Genomic DNA, 17,076 nt, shown 5'->3' with positions numbered 1-17,076 from the left:
GCGGGGACTGATGTGAATGTACAATATATATGTAAAGTGCTGTGTAAATTGACGGTGCTATCAGGGGTGGACTGACAACTCATGGGGCCCCTGGGCAATAGGGGATCATGGGGCCCCTGTGTCCTTGCCCAAACTCAAAAAAGCCTATGAAAAAAGTACCAGGGGCATCTCCATGGGGCCCCCTACTGACCCCGGGCCCTCGAGCAGTGCCCGAGTTTCCAAATGGTCAGTCCGCCCCTGGGTGCTATATAAGTACCTGAAATAAATAAAAAGAAAGTATAGAATAAAATAGAAAAGAATAGAATAAAAAGAATATAGCTGTCTCCTGAAAATCAAATTTTAAATACAATAGAACCAGCTATTCTTCACAATCAATTTAAAATCGATTCTTTTTTTTTTTTTATTCAAATTCTATTTGAATGCTTTGAATCCAGGTCGAAAATGAATTCATGAAAAAAAAAAGGAATGTAAAATTTTTTTACAAATGCAACAAAAACAAAATTAGTAACTTAACAAATCCATATGAAATGAAACAAAGCAATTTTTTTCTCGTTCTGCATGTCTAACAGTGAGTTTGAGGTGTTGACTTGGCCCCCAAATTCTCCAGATCTTAATCCAATTGAGCATCTGTGGGATGTGCTGGAAAAAGAAGAAGTCCAATCCCTGGAGGCCCAACCTCCCAACTTACAGGACTTTAAGGATCAATTCATTTTTTCCCTCAACATTCTACCAACAATCCCCCATAATGACAACGGGAAAGAAGTTTGTTTTGAAATCATTGCAATTTATTAAAAATAGAAAACGAACCCCCCCCCCCATGTACATAAGTATTCCCAGACCCCCCCCCATGTACATAAGTATTCCCAGACCCCCCCCCCCCCCCATGTACGTAAGTATTCCCAGCCTTTGACATGACACTCAGCATTAAGCTCTGGTGCATCCTGTTCCCACTGATCATATTTGAGATGTTTCTACAACTTGATTGGAGTCCACCTGTGGGACGTTCAGTTGATTGGAGTCCACCTGTGGGACTGTCAGTTGATTGGAGTCCACCTGTGGGACATTCAGTTGATTGGAGTCTACCTGTGGGACATTCAGTTGATTGGAGTCCACCTGTGGGACATTCAGTTGATTGGAGTCCACCTGCGGTACATTCAGTTGATTGGAGTCCACCTGTGGGACATTCAGTTGATTGGAGTCCACCTGTGAGACATTCAGGTGATTGGAGTCCACCTGCGGTACATTCAGTTGATTGGAGTCCACCTGTGGGACATTCAGTTGATTGGAGTCCACCTGTGGGACGTTCAGTTGATTGGAGTCCACCTGTGGGACATTCAGTTGATTGGAGTCCACCTGTGAGACATTCGGGTGATTGGAGTCCACCTGTGGGACATTCAGGTGATTGGAGTCCTCCTGTGGGAAATTCAGTTGATTGGAGTCCACCTGCGGTACATTCAGTTGATTGGAGTCCACCTGTGGGACATTCAGTTGATTGGAGTCCACCTGTGAGACATTCAGGTGATTGGAGTCCACCTGTGGGGCATTCAGGTGATTGGAGACCACCCGTGGGAAATTCAGTTGATTGGAGTCCACCCGTGGGACATTCAGTTGATTGGAGTCCACCTGTGGGACATTCAGTTGATTGGAGTCCACCTGTGGGACATTCAGTTGATTGGAGTCCATCTATGAGACGTTCAGTTGATTGGACATGATGAGGAAAGGCATACACCTGTCTATAGAAGGTCCCACAGGTCACAGTGCATGTCAGAGCACAAACCAAGCCATGAAGTCCAAGGAATTGTCCATAGATCTCCGAGACAGGATTGTATCAAAGCACAGATCTGGGGAAGGGTCCAGAAACATTTCTGCAGCATTGAAGGTCCCAATGAGCACAGTGGCCTCCATCATCCATAAATGGAAGAATTGATTGGAGTCCACCTGCGGGACATTCAGTTGATTGGAGTCCACCTGCGGGACATTCAGTTGATTGGAGTCCACCTGTGGGACATTCAGTTGATTGGAGTCCACCTGTGGAAACGTCAGTTGATTGGAGTCCACCTTTGGGACATTCCGTTGATTGATTGATTGGACATGATTAGGAAAGGCATAAACCTGTCTATAGAAGGTCCCACAGGTCACAGTGCTGGCAGAGCACAATCCAAGCCATGAAGTCCAAGGAATTGTCCGTAGTCCTCCGAGACATGATTGTATGAAGGCACAGATCTGGGGAAGGGTACAGAAACATTTCTGCAGCATTGAAGTTCCCGATGAGCACAATGGCCTCCATCATCCGTACATGGAAGAAGTTTGGAACCACCAGGAATCTTCCTACAGCGGGCCGCCCGGCCAAAATGAGCGATCGAGGGATAAGTGATTCAGTTGATTGGAGTCCACCTGTGGGAAGTTCAGTTGATTGGAGTCCACCTGTGGGAAATTCAGTTGATTGGAGTCCACCTGTGGGATGTTCAGTTGATCGGAGTCCACCTGTGGGACATTCAGTTGATTGGAGTCCACCTGTGGGACATTCAGTTGATTGGAGTCCACCTGTGGCACATTCAGCATTGAAGTTCCCGATGAGCACAGTGGCCTCCATCATCCATAAATGGAAGAAGTTTGGAACCAGGAATCTTCCTACAGCGGGCCGCCTGGCCAAAATGAGCGATGGAGGGAGAAGGGCCTTAGCTGGGGGGGTAACCAAGCACTGGATGGTCACTCTGCAAGAGCTCCAGCGTTTCTCTGTGGAGAGAGGAGAACCTTCCAGAAGAACAACCATCTCTGCAGCACTCCACCAATCAGGCCTGTATGGTAGAGTGGCCAGACGGAAGCCACTCCTCAGTAAAAGGCAAATGGCAGCCCGCCTGGAGTTTGCCAAAAGGCACCTGAGGGACTCTCAGACCATGAGAAACAAAACTCTCTGGTCTGATGAAACAAAGATTGAACTCTTTGGCCTGAATGTCAGGCGTCATGTCTGGAGGAAACCAGGCACCGTTCACCACCTGGCCAATACCAACCCTACAGTGAAGCATGGTGGTGGCAGCATCATGCCGTGGGGATGTTTTTCAGCGGCAGGAACTGGGAGACTAGTCAGGATGGAAGGAAGGATTAATGCAGCAATGTACAGAGACATCCTTGATGAAAGCCTGTTCCAGAGCGCTCTGGACCTTAGACTGGGGTGACGGTTCGTCTTTGAGCAGGACAACGACCCCACATCACAAAGGAGTGGCTACGGGCCAACTCTGTGAATGTCCTGGAGTGGCCCAGCCAGAGCCCAGACTTAAACCCGATTGAACATCTCTGCAGATCTGAAAATGGCTGTGCACCGACGCTCCCCATCCAACCTGATGGAGCTTGAGAGATCCTGCAAAGAAGAATGGGAGAAATCACCCAAAAATAGGTGTGCCAAGCTTGTAGCATCATACTCAGAACGACTTGAGGCTGGAATTGGGGCTAAAGGGGCTTCAACCAAGGATTGAGCAAAGGCTGGGAATACTTATGTACTGTACATGTGTGGGTTTTTTTTTTAATTTTTAAAATTTTTTATAAATTGAAAGGATTTCAAAACGAACTTCTTTCACGTTGTCATTATGGGGTATTGTTTGTAGAATGTTGAGGGAAAAAATAGATGATGAATGGGAACGGGGTACACCAGAGCTCAAGTTTGAGTGTCATGGCAAAGGCTGGGAATACTTATGTAAATGTGTGGGGGTTTTTTTTTCGGGTTTTATTTTTTTAAAAATTGCAAAAATTTAAAAACGAACTTCTTTCACGTTGTCATTATGGGGTATTGTTTGCAGAATGCTGAGGGAAAAAATGAATGGAGTCCATTTTGGAATAAGGCCGTAACATGACAAAATGTGGCAAAAGTCAAGCGCTGGGAATACTTTCTGGATGAACGTACAGGCCATATACTGTATATGTTCTAATTGGGATTACGGGACGCCGTGTACCTGCCCAGGACAACAGAAACCAAAACCTATCCCTGAGCTCTCCTCCGATGTTCCTGAGAAAGGCCTGAATGGGCCCCATTTATAAGATCCAACCTGACCCTAAAATAGGACGCAGGATACCCCCATATCCACCTCCAGGCAAAAATGTTATCAGCCCCGTTATCAGTACAGAAAACTATGGTTACGTTCCATGAAAGAATACATAAACCCAACATTTCCTGTTCCTCATCTGTGCCTGCTGTACCATGTTCCGGTATGAAGAGGTGTCACGATCATGGGTCAGGCTCGAAGACCAGTTGCTATAGCAGTGGAAAGGCTCACCTGAAACCAGCAGGATAGGTACACAGGCAGGTCACCGTGGCGGAGGAGTGGGATCACCCGAGGTGCAAACCGTTGTTCAGCAGAGCTCCTGATGGTGGAGATGGATTTGGCTGCTTGTTAGCACCAGGTCCTCAGGATCACCCCACCAGGAGGTGAGCAAGCAGAGGTCCAGTAGCGTATAAGCAGGTAAGGATCAAACGGAAGCGTGGTCAGTAAACAAGCCAAGGTTGGTAAGGAGCAGTCGTAGGTTGGGATCAGGCAGAAGCGTAGTCGAGAACAAGCCAAGGTTGGTAAGGAGCAGTCGCAGGTTGGGTAGTCGAGAACAAGCCAAGGGTCAATAACGAGTGGTAGCAAAATATGGATAATAACAGAGATGACAAGCAAGATACTGGCTGGAGAGCACAATAATCTGGCTAACAGTAAGTGCAGAGACATGGCTTATATCAGGAAGTTCATGGGAGGAGCAAGGGGTTCAAGGTTCATGACAAACAAGGTCAAGGTAGGATCATCCAAATGATTGTCAAAGGAGCTGTCCAGCATTCCCAGTGGCTCAGCAAGAAAAAACATTGCCACTCACCACAGAAGGCCCAGGTTCTGACAAGAGGTCCCCTGTTCTCTTTGTATTGCTTCCTGTGTGTGAAATCCCTGGTGATCCTGCCAGTCCCTCTGCTTGCCTATTAGAAAAAAAAAAAAAAAACTGACCACGCTAGGCATGGGAGCACAGCGTGGGCAGTTCTCTAGTGTTGCTGGGAACTCAGCCTGCTCTCCTCCAATGATCAGACTTGTCCTGTCACGTCCCCCCCCCTGCACAGCCATTCACTGGAACGGTCAGTGTGCTGCTGCTTCTCCCCCCCCCCCAGTTCTTAGGCAACAGAGTATAGGAATGCGATCACTTATATGGAAGGGAAAAAACAGTATTTTTAATAAAAAATAAAATATAATTGTATTTTTGCATCCATATGCAAATCTTTCATTTCTATTTTAAACTCAATGGGTTGTTTTACAAGGTAAGGATTTACAATCGCTTTAAATTCGACCTACGGTGATCTACAAGACACCCCCCACCCCCTCCACCATGTGATAGGTGGAGCATCCTGCCAACAGCGCCAGTTCAGACACAGAAATGATCCCATGACTCCCTTTCATACTCCATAATGCCTTTCACAGCCCCTTCCCCGTATCACACCCTGAATTACAACATACAGTTGTGCTGAAAAGTCTGCTCCCCTCCCCCCCTCATGGAGAATTGGTAATATACAGGATGGACCATGTTCAAAGAAAACACGGGTGAGCCGGCAAAACCCATTTCTTGCATTTTTTATGGGATTCATATTCTGTAACTGGAGGTGATAACAGAATGAGCCAATCATAAAACAGAACATGGCAACAAGTAAACCAATGAAATGCCCCCCCCCCCATTCCATAGTCTGCACCCCCTGCGTATCACCCTCTTTAGCATCAATGACAGAGATTAGTCTTCTGTAATAGTTGTCTATGAGGCCCCCAAATTCCTGCAGGTGGTAGAGCCGCCCATTCGTCTCGCAAAATACCTCCAGGTCAATGTAAAGTCTTTAGTGGTCTTGCATGACCGGCAAGTTTGAGATCTCCCCAGAGTAGCTTGATGATATGAAGGTCAGGAGACTGTGATGGCCACTCCAGAACCTTAACCTTTTCCTGCTGTGACCACTGGAGGGTCCGCTTGGCCTTGTGCTGAGGGTCATTGTCCCATGCACAGCTTTCCTGTAGAAGAACGCAATTGTCTGCCAGCACTTACCCCCCAAAACCTCAGTGAGCCACCACCATGCTACACAGTGGGAATGGTTGTCTTGTTGCTATGGACCTTGTTGACCCCTCACCAAACACAACACTTTAGGGTTGTGACCATAAAGCTCTATTTTGGTCTCGTCACTCCAGATTACAATGTGGCAGAAGCTGTGAGGCATGTCAAGGTGTTGTCAGGCGTATTCTAACCGGGCTTTTTTGTGGCATTGGCGCAGTGAAGGCTTCTTTCTGGCATTTTGACCATGCAGCTCATTTTTGTTCAAGTATCGTCATATTGTGCTTCTTGAAACAACCACACCGTCTTTTTCCAGAGCAGCCTGTATTTCTCCTGAGGTTACCTGTGGAGGTTTTCTTAGTATCCCGAACGATTCTTCTGGCAGTTGTGGCTGCAATCTTTCTTGATCTACCTGGCCTTGGCTTGGTATCAAGAGAACCTCAAACTTTCCACTTTTTAAGTGATTGAACAGTACTGACTGCCATATTTAGGGCTTTGGATATCTTTTTATATCTTTTTCCATCTTTGTAAAATTCCATTACCTTGTTAGGCAGGTCTTTTGAAAGTTCTTTTCTGCTCCCCATGGCTCAGTGTCTAGCCTGCTCTGCCCTCACAAACGCATAAATTATTTACACACAGACACTAATCACAATGTAAAGGCCACAGATGTGGGAAGTGAACCTTTAATTGGCATCCCCAATGGGGATGGAAACTTTTCATCAGGGAATTTTGGGGGATTTCTCTCAGCATTAGGATTTAAAAAAGGAGCCAAACAACGATGGATAATAAATTAGGACCAGAGCAGGGGAGGACTAACAACTCATGGGGCCTTTGGGCAATAGGGGACCATGGGACCCCTGTGTCCTTGCCCACACTCAAACCACATCTCATGGGGCCCCCTTCTTACCCCGGGCCCTCGGGCAGTGCCCGAGTTCCCAAATGGTCAGCCCGCCCCTGGACCAGAGGACCCATAATCTAGCACACTGTGACCCTTCCTATGTGACATTCCCGCGTAATATGGATCAGGGGTGGACTGAAAACTCGTGGGGCCCCTGGGCAATAGGGGATCATGGGGCCCTGGTGTCCTCATCCACACTCAAACCACACCCAAAAAGGCCTATGAAAGGTACCAGGGGCATCTCATGGGGCCCCCTACTGACCCCAGGCCCTTGGGCAGTGCCCGAATGGTCAGTCTGCCCCTGGTATGGATACAGTGCGACCGATTTAGCAGCTCTCTGAACTTTCTGGACGTCACAGAGAACTGGTGACCCTCGGTATTCCATTCGGATCGGCAGGATTGCAAATTAGCCGAGAAAAAGTCTGCAGATTGTTGGCGAGATGGAGAGAAGACTCTGCGGAACGCGTGGAGGGTTCATGGGAAGTTCAGCCTCTAAATATACGAGTAAATTGAGAAAAATAAAATATTCAGCAGCTAAATAAAACTCCCCCAGAGCTCCGCCGCGTCTCCAACTGTCAGACACAACAAGTTTCACTTCAAAGGCCGAATCTTCAAACGGACAGAATGAAAGATGAAAGACGTTCTGCGAGAGACGAGGCCGGCCCAGCCTCAACCACTGGCCGCACACCGGCCGCAACTTTACTACCAATGGAGAAAGTTCCGCAACTCTTCTCAGCTTTTCTGTTATTTCCTTCTGTATCTGGTGATTGGATGCCGTGCGCCCAATGGAACTGGTGAGGGAGCTTGGAAGTAACCCAGAGCAGCCACATTACTTTGCCGCCATTGCTCTGTGCAATGCCTCGTGAGATCAGGCCAGATCTGTCCAGCAGAAGCAAAAACTGTACAGCTCTATCACCGGACAAGGATGACTGATTAACCTACACGGGTGTTTCTGGACTGGAGGAGAGGAATATACAAGTCAACAAATGGAGACATGAAGGGAACTAATTCCGGCATAACGGAGCTGCAAGACAGAAGAGCCTGGTAAGGTGCAATATATGATGTCTACGCAAAGTATTAGAACTTAATATATGCATGTTAGAGCAGTCCTACATCCAACATACGACCACACTGAGGTAGGAAGAGGGCAGTGCTCCTTTACTTGCCTACTCACATGACTGGCGTGGGCCCCTTTAACTCTGTTCCCTGCAATCCCCTGGGCTCCCATGATCCTCAGGACTCCCGAACAAACCTTGGTGATATACACTCCAAGTCTTCCTTCCCTCCACTTCTCAGGAGGACGACAACTGAAGGGACAGCAGCCACCAGGCACTGGGCCTTCCAACATTGTTCCTGGCATGAAGGCCACCATTGAGAGCAAAAGCAAAGTCCCAACACTGTGAACACTGGACTGACCAGCTCTGGAATCCTGCCCTTCCAGTGGGGTGGCATTACCTTCCGCCACATGAGCTTCCTGACCAAAGAATCCTTCAGACTCACTCATGTGGAACCTGCCTGGAGATCCTTGTGACAGACTATCTGGGGATACCTGTAACCCACTACCTGGAGATACCTGCTACTTACTACCTGGGTATCTCTGTGACCCACTACATGGGAATACCTTGAGATACCTGTGTCCCACTACAAGGAGATACCTGCAACCCAGTACCTGGAAATACCTGCTACCCACTACCTGGGTATCTCTGTGACCCACTACATGGGGATACCTGAATCCCACTGTAAGAGGATACCTGCAACCCATTACCTGGGGATCCTTGTGACTCACTACCTGGGGATCCCTGAGACCACTACCTGGGGATCCCAGCAACCCTCTACATGAGGATACCTGTGATCTACTACCTGAGGATATTTAGGGATGCCTGTGTTTCACTACCAAGGGACACCCGTGACCTAGTACCTGGGGATATCTATGGCCCACTACCTTGGGATAACTGTGACCCACTACCTGGGGATCCCCGTGACTCACTAACTGGGGATCCATGTGTCCTGCTACCTGGGGATCTCTGTGACCCACTACCTAGGGATCCCTAAGACCCACTACCTGATGATCCTACGACCCACTATCTGAGGATCCCTGTGATTCACTACCTGGGGCCATGTGACCCACTACCTGGGGATCCCTGCGACCCACTACCTGAGGATCCCTGTGATTCATTACCTGGGGCCATGTGACCCACTACCTGGGGATCAGTGTTGCCCCCATATATCAACTGTCTGCATCAGACTGGCTTATCAGTGTATGAACTCTCAGAGACCTGGGGGGGGGCATAGCTAAAATCTGGGGGAGCACAGCCCATCCTATCACCCCCCTAGATCCGACCCTGATCTGGTTTGGCGCATGCTGGTGCAGCGCCTCCTGTGGTAGTTCCAGGAATGTCCTCTCTATTAGGGATCATGCGCACTGCTGCTCCTAAATTTTTGGGTCTTTTGGCTTTATTTGGCCAAGTCCCTGAACTCCCCTGTCCATGCACACATAGCGCCAGGGGCGGACTTACAACTCATGGGGCCCCCGGGCAATAGGGGATCATGGGGCCCCTGTGTCCTTGCCCAAACTCAAAAAAGCCTATGAAAAAGGTACCAGGGGCATCTCATGGGGCCCCCTACTGACCCCAGGCCTTCGGTCAATGCCCGAGTTTCCAAATGATCAGTCCGCCCCTGCATAGCGCTTGATTTACTAAAACTGAAGTGTGCAAAAATCTGGTGCGCATGGGAGCCAATCAGCTTTTAACCTCAGCTTGTTCAATGAAGCTTTGACAAAAAAACCCTGGAAGCTGATTGGTTTCTACGCACAATTGCACCAGATTTTGCACTCTCCAGTTTTAGTAAATCAGCCCCCATCGTTTTTTTTACCAGAGTTTAGGAGCAGCGGCACTTAGAGGCAGTAAAATTCTCCTCTCCTGTGCGCAGAAAAAAAATCGCATTCAGGAGAGGAGAGTTTTGGCAAAAAAATCTTTGACGCGGCAAAAACGCATGTCAGCGCGTCTAAACGCACATTAACATTAGGCATGTTTAGTGCTTGAACGTTAATTCATTTCAATGGTCGGAATAAATGATTATTCTGGCCAATTAAATAAATGAACGCCCGAGCGCTTGACGCAGCTTAAAGCGGTACACGCGTCTTGCCACGCCAAGCATTTTTCCGCTGCCAGGAGAAAGGCGTCTAGGGAGCTGGTCAGGAGCGTCCAGTGTGCATGAACCCTCAGAAGGGAATTGGCGCCGCGCGCTCGGCTAACATGAATTGAGACATTTCCTGATCTTCAGTTCTCTGGCCATGGCGGGGAAATTGGAGCGTTCATCGTGAATCTCTCTTCACATATAGAGGTCAGACGTGTCCTTTTAGGGGACGATTTGCCGTCATTACGCGGAGTCATCGCTGGCGCAGAGCGCCGGCCTGTCATCTCGTCATCCGTGGATAATAATAGTGCAATTATGTGATTTGCTCACCTGAAGGCCTCCGCCATGAAATGATGGAGACTCGTCTGAAACCTCCTTCATTATCCCGACATCTCCGCCATATTCCACCTCCTACGCCGCAATGACAGCCGCCGCTGACAGACACTAATTACCCGGCCAGCCGTGAGACGGAATTATTTCCATCAGAAGTTCTGCGGAACTTGTGTGTGAGAGACGAAACTTTTCCGAGCGGAGACGCCGCGGCGGAGGATCTGAAGGAGACGTCACCTGAGAGGACCTGTCACTTCACACCGAGAGGATCTGCCGGGGAGAGCGAAGACGAACTGAATTCCAACTAAACTGATAAATAATCGATCAAAAGGGTAAAACTGGAGGGTGCAAAATCTGGTGCAGCCAGAGCCAATCAGCTCCTAACTTCTGCTTGTTCAATTAAGCTTTGACTAGATATGTTCAGCTCGTTTTGTTCCGAATCGAAATTCGGACTCAATTTTTGTTTTTTTTTTCATTATTCGGAAATTTGGATGTATCCAAATCTCCAAATTACAATAGGAATGAATTTAAACAAATTTGAAATAAAGAAACAAGTTCGAAATATAAACATATTGCTGACTATTGCTGATTTTCTTCAAAGACTATATGTATTAGTGTCAGAATATACTGTAGCTGTCTTCTAAAACTTGAAAAGAATAGAACAGAAAATAAAGGAATAGAATAGAAAAGAATAAACTATACAAGATAAGAATAAAATAGAAAGAATATAGCCATCTTCCAAAATTTGAATTTTTAAATAAATAGACGAGAATATACACTATATTGACAAAAGTATTGTCCCCACCCCCAAATCATGTGTTCCAATCCCCTCCCAATCATGTGATTCAGGTGTTCCAATCCCCTCCCAATCATGTGATTCAGGTGTTTCAATCCCCTCCCAATCATGTGATTCAGGTGTTCCAATCCCTTCCATATCATGTGATTCAGGTGTTCCAATCCCCTCCATATCATGTGATTCAGGTGTTCCAATCCCCTCCCAATCATGTGATTCAGGTGTTCCAATCCCCTCCATATCATATGATTCAGGTGTTCCAATCCCCTCCATGGACACAGGTGTATACAATCAAGCCCCTAGGCATGCAGACTGCTTCTGCAAACATTGGTGAAAGAATGGGTCGCTCTCAGGAGCTCAGTGACTCCAAGCGTGGTCCCGTGATAGGTGGCCACCTGGGCAATAAGTCCATCCGTGACATTTCCTGGCTACTAAATATTCCACGCTCAACTGTTAGTGGGATTATAACAAAGTGGAAGCAACTGGGAACAACAGCCACTCAGCCACCAAGTGGTAGGCCACGTCACATGACAGGGCAGGGTCAGCGCATGCTGAAGCGCACACAGTGCGCAGAAGTCGCCAACTGTCTGCAGAGTCAATAGCTAAAGACCTCCAAACTTGGTGTGGCCTTCAGATGAGCCCAACAACAGTGCGTAGAGAGCTTCATGGAATGGGTTTCCATGGCCGAGCAGCTGCATCCAAGCCTTCCATCACCAAGTGCAATGCAAAGCGTCGGATGCAGTGGTGTAAAGCATGCCGCCACTGGACTCTAGAGCAGAGGAGACGTGTTCTCTGCAGTGACCAATCATGCTTCTCTGTCTGGCAATCAGATGGATGTGTCTGGGTTTGGCGGTTGCCAGGAGAACGGTACTTGCCTGACTGCATTGTGCCAAGTGTAAAGTTTGGTGGAGGGAGGATTATGGTGTGGGGTTGTTCTTCAGGGGTTGGGCTTGGCCCCCTAGTTCCAGTGAAGGGATCTCTTAAGGTGAAATTTTGGACACTTTCATGCCCCCAACTTTGTGGGAGGAGTTTGGGGACGGCCCCTTCCTGTTCCAACATGACTGCCCACCAGTGCACAAAGCAAGGTCCCTAGAGACATGGAGGAGCCAGTTTGGGGTGGAGGAACTTGACTGTCCTGCACAGAGTCCTGACCTCAACCCCATAGAACACCTTTGGGATGAATTAGAGCGGAGACTGCGAGCCAGGCCTCCTCCCCCGACATCAGTGCCTGACCTGACAAATGTGCTTCTGGAAGAATGGTCCAACCTTCCCATAGACACCCTCCTAAACCTTGTGGACGGCCTTCCCAGAAGAGTTGAAGCGGTTATAGCTGCAAAGGGTGGGGCCAGGGGTGGACTGACAACTCATGGGGCCCCTGGGCAATAGGGGATCATGGGGCCCCTGTGTCCTTGCCCAAACTCAAAAAAGCCTATGAAAAAGGTACCAGGGGCATCTCATGGGGCCCCCTACTGACCCCAGGCCCTCGGGCAGTGCCCAAGTTTCCAAATGGTCAGTCGGCGGGGCAACTCAATATTGAACCCTACGGACTAAGACTGGGAGGCCATTAAAGGTCATGTTTGTGGAAAGGCCGGCGGCCTCATTACTTTGGGCAATATAGTGTACGTGTCAGTCTGAGCCGCCAGTGACACGAGAGGCACACGTGAAGCTGAGCGACGGTGACAGTCAGCATCGGGATCTGTCCCATCGCCTGATCGACCAAGGGCTGACACGATGTGACAGCGCTCCTTTCTCGTAGAGAGCAAAAACGTGACAGCGAAAGTACCAAAACTGCAACACCAATCCGATGATGTCACAGCGCAGACAACCTTGGATGGAAAACTCTGATTTAGAGATTACAATTTTTTATTTATTGATAATTTTTGTTTTTGACCGATTTAACGTTCAAGACCGCAATGTGTACTTTTACGCCATTGGACTTCAAGCGGTTGTCCCGGGACGATGCCCAGAGCTACAGGCACCATCCCAGTATTGTTCTTTTTCAGGAGGCGATCGGCTTCTTTGAAAATTAGCCGCCGGATTGCTTTTACAGACATCCCCCATAACTGAGGTCCTCCAGGACCATTATTAGCTTTGTTGCCCTTCCCTGGACTCTCTCCAGTTCCAGCAAGACCTTAGGATCGGTGACCACAACTGGATGGAATACTCAAGATGTGGCCAAACCAGAGTTTTGTAAACTGGTAGAAATATACTATTATCTGTTGAGTAAAAACCCATTTTGATGCAGGCTAATAGTCTGCTGGTTTTGCTTGTTGGAGCTCGGCATTGCATGCTATTGCTGAGTTTTCAGTCTATGAGGACCCCCAGATCCTTTTCCATCCTTGATACCTCCAGAGGTCCTCCCCCCGTTCTTATTATTTATGAGTGAAAATGAGGCAGAAAAAGACTGTTCAACTTTTTGTGAGCCTGGTCTGAAGTTATTCAAGGGGTGCATAGTGGTTCTAGTGTATCCAGAAAGAACCTGGGCCTGCATAGCATTGGAGGGGTATGAGGTACAATGCACTACAAAGCCACTTCACAAACTAACGAAGAACAAGGTCATTGCTAAGGTTGACTATGAACAAGGGGCGGACTGACAACTCATGGGGCTCCCAGGCAATAGGGGATCATGGGGCCCCTGTGTCCTCGCCCACACTCAAACCACAAACAAAAAAGCCTATGAAAGGTACCAGGGGCATCTCATGGTGCCCCTTACTGACCCCGGGCCCTCAGGTATTGCCCGAGTTTCCAAATGGTCAGTCCACCCCTGCTATGAACACAAGGCAACCAGTCCAGACATGGTACCTGGGTAAGGTGAGGTGTCCTCCAGTAGCGAGGGGGGTCTCTGCTTGGACTCGCTCCCTAGTGGTCCATTCGTCTCCCATAGCAATCAGGAGCAGACCAACGTTACGGTGGTCATCAGCCTAACTGTGAGGTACGGAAGAGGAAAAGTTAACACAGGACATGTATGAGATCCATGCTATGTGTCTGGTGGGATCCCATTCTATTACTGGGAGTGAGGTAACAGAGGTACTATGGTAGGTGAAGGTAGACCAGCTCAACCCTCCAAATGCAACAATTAAAAGTCAATGGGACATAATTTGTAAGAGGAGCTCAGATACATTACTACATGCAATGAAAACTCATCTCTGAGTTGGGGAACTGCCTTAGACTGTGCACATGACCGCAGTCCCTGCTTGGTCCTGGGCGTTGGTGAGCGCACCCTCGGGCAGAGGTACCCCTACCACACACACACAGCTCAGCAGCAGCTCAGGCACAAAAATTGAATCCAACTCAGAAAATTGCTGTACAGAGGTTTCAAGTTCTTTGAAATGTAAGAAGACGATGACTTTCCTACACCCTTTCTCTGAGAAGCGCTAACACTGACTAAAGGAACATGGAAGAAGCAGGGAGGGTCTAGCAAGGACTGAACTAACTAGCACTAAACAGGACCGGAGGATGGAAGTTACCAAACTCCAGTTGCAAAGGCCCAAACCCACCACTAGATGTCAGCAAGATACAAAAATGATAACCTGATGCAGTTCAATACAAGACACAAAACTTACATGAAGGTGGGCAGAACAACGAGGAACTCCCAGTGACGGCGACCTCCACCTCCAGATTTTTTGGGAGTTTCCAATGTGTAGACAGGTTCGCCAATCCCCAATTCTGAACCGCCTGAGTGGTGTGCTGAGACCCTTCATACCAGGGGCGGGCTGACAACTCATGGGGCCCCCGGGCAATAGGGGATCATGGGGCTCCTGTGTCCTTGCCCAAACTCAAAAAAGCCTATGAAAAAGGTACCAGGGGCATCTCATGGGGCCCCCAACTGACCCTGGGCCCTCGGGCAGTGCCCGAGTTTCCAAATGGTCAGTCCACCCCTGCTTCATACTCATCTCACAAGATAAAACAGATTCTTCTTCTATCAGTTTTCTTCAAACTCTTTTTTAAACATCAACCAAAATTCTGGAACCCCAACCATGTGCCATATGGAGGGTGGGGGGCCTCTGTAGGGATGATGGAGGTCGCCATCCTCCATGTTTCCATACACAATCCCATTATTACTCTGTGGATGCTCTTCTGATAAATGGATTACGATGACGGGGGTTTTCTTTGTAAATTGTTTCATCCATCACACTGTAAATTATCACCCCCCCCCCATATTGGGCCTATGCTGGCCTCCATTCTCATCCTACGCCCGGTTGGCCGCATTCGTCCCTTGTCTGGTAATCCTTCATTTCATTTATCTGCCATCTGACCTCTGTTCTCCAATCGCCATCACCCATCACCTCATCTATCTGCTGTTTTGTATTTCCATTCTGTGGTCCGCCATTAATCTTCTCCATCCCTAGGAAGACATCCAGCTTCTATTTCTATCCTTCTCCTCAGTCAGTCATCCATCCCCCCCCCCTCCCCGATCCAGGGGGTCCTCCATCATCCAACCATCAAACTGGGCTACAGAAGTGTCTTTGTTACTTGTAGAAATTCTCAATTTCATTGTCTGAACTGAGAAAAAATGTTCATTGCTGGGATGTAGATGAGACCGCATGTCACCGACACGAGTCCACATCCAGGGGGAGGGAGACAGTTCAGGAAATATAGGAGGTTGCCTGAGGCTGCATGGGTGGGGTGTCACAGAGGGACCCAGGGAGGAATGGAGTTACAGAATGACACAGGATACTTGGAGTCACTGGAGACACTCACCGTAGAAAATGAGGTCACTGGAGACCCTGGAGTCACTGGAGACACTTGGGGTAGCAAAAGACACAGAATCTCTGGGGTCACTGGAGACACTGAGGTCACTGGGGACACTGGGGTCACTGAAGACAATGGGGTCACTGGAGACACTTGGGGTAGCAAAAGACACAGGAGTCACTGGAATCTCTGGGGTCACTGGAGACACTGAGGTCACTGGGGACACTGGGGTCACTGGAGACACCTGGGGTAGCAAAAGACACAGAATCTCTGGGGTCACTGGACACACTGAGGTCACTGGGGACACTGGGGTCACTGAAGACAATGGGGTCACTGGAGACATTGGAGTCACTGGAAACTCTGGGGTCACTGTAGATGCAGATATGACTGGACGTCCTGGAGTCACTGGAATCACTGGGGTCACTGGAGACACTGAGATCACTGGGGACACTGGGGTCACTGAAGACAATGGGGTCACTGGGGACACTGGGGTCACTGAAGACAATGGGGTCACAGGAGACATTGTTCTCACTGGAAACTCGGGGGTCACTGTAGATGCAGATATGACTGGACTTCCTGCAGTCATTGGAGCACTCAGGTCACTGGAGACACTGGAAACACTGGGGTCACTGTAGATGCAGATATCACTGGACATCCTGGGACATCCTGGAGTCATCGGAGTACTCAGGTCACTGGAGACCCTGGAGTCAATGGAAGCACGGGGGCTACTGGAGACAATTGGGTCACTGAGGCACTGGGGTCACTGGAAACACTGAGGTCACTGAAAACACTGGGGTCACTGAAGAGAATAGCATCACTGGAGGCACTGGGGTTACTGGAAACACTGGAGTCACTGTAGATGCAGATATCCTTGGAGACCCTGAAGTCACTAGAGACACTAAGATCACTGGAGACACTGGGGCCACTGGAGACACTTGGGGAAGCAGAAGACAAAGGAATCACTGGATTAACTGGGGTCATTGGAGACACAAAAATCACTGCAGACAAAGGAGTCACTTGAAGTTATGGGGTCACTGAAGACATATAGGTCACTGGAGGCACATTCAATACACACCATATTGCCAAAAGTATAGGGCCAGCCCTCCAAATCATTGTATTCAGGTGTTCCAATCCCCTCCAAATCATGTGACTCAGGTATTCCAATCCCCTCCATATCATGTGA

The sequence above is a fragment of the Staurois parvus genome, unplaced genomic scaffold (assembly GCF_062004578.1).
Source record: "Staurois parvus isolate SC_StPar_1 unplaced genomic scaffold, SC_StPar_1.0 ptg001948l, whole genome shotgun sequence".
In the NCBI taxonomy this organism is placed as follows: Eukaryota; Metazoa; Chordata; class Amphibia; order Anura; family Ranidae; genus Staurois; species Staurois parvus.
The sequence above is the reverse complement of the archived record's forward strand: the minus strand, read 5'-3'. Positions refer to the sequence as shown.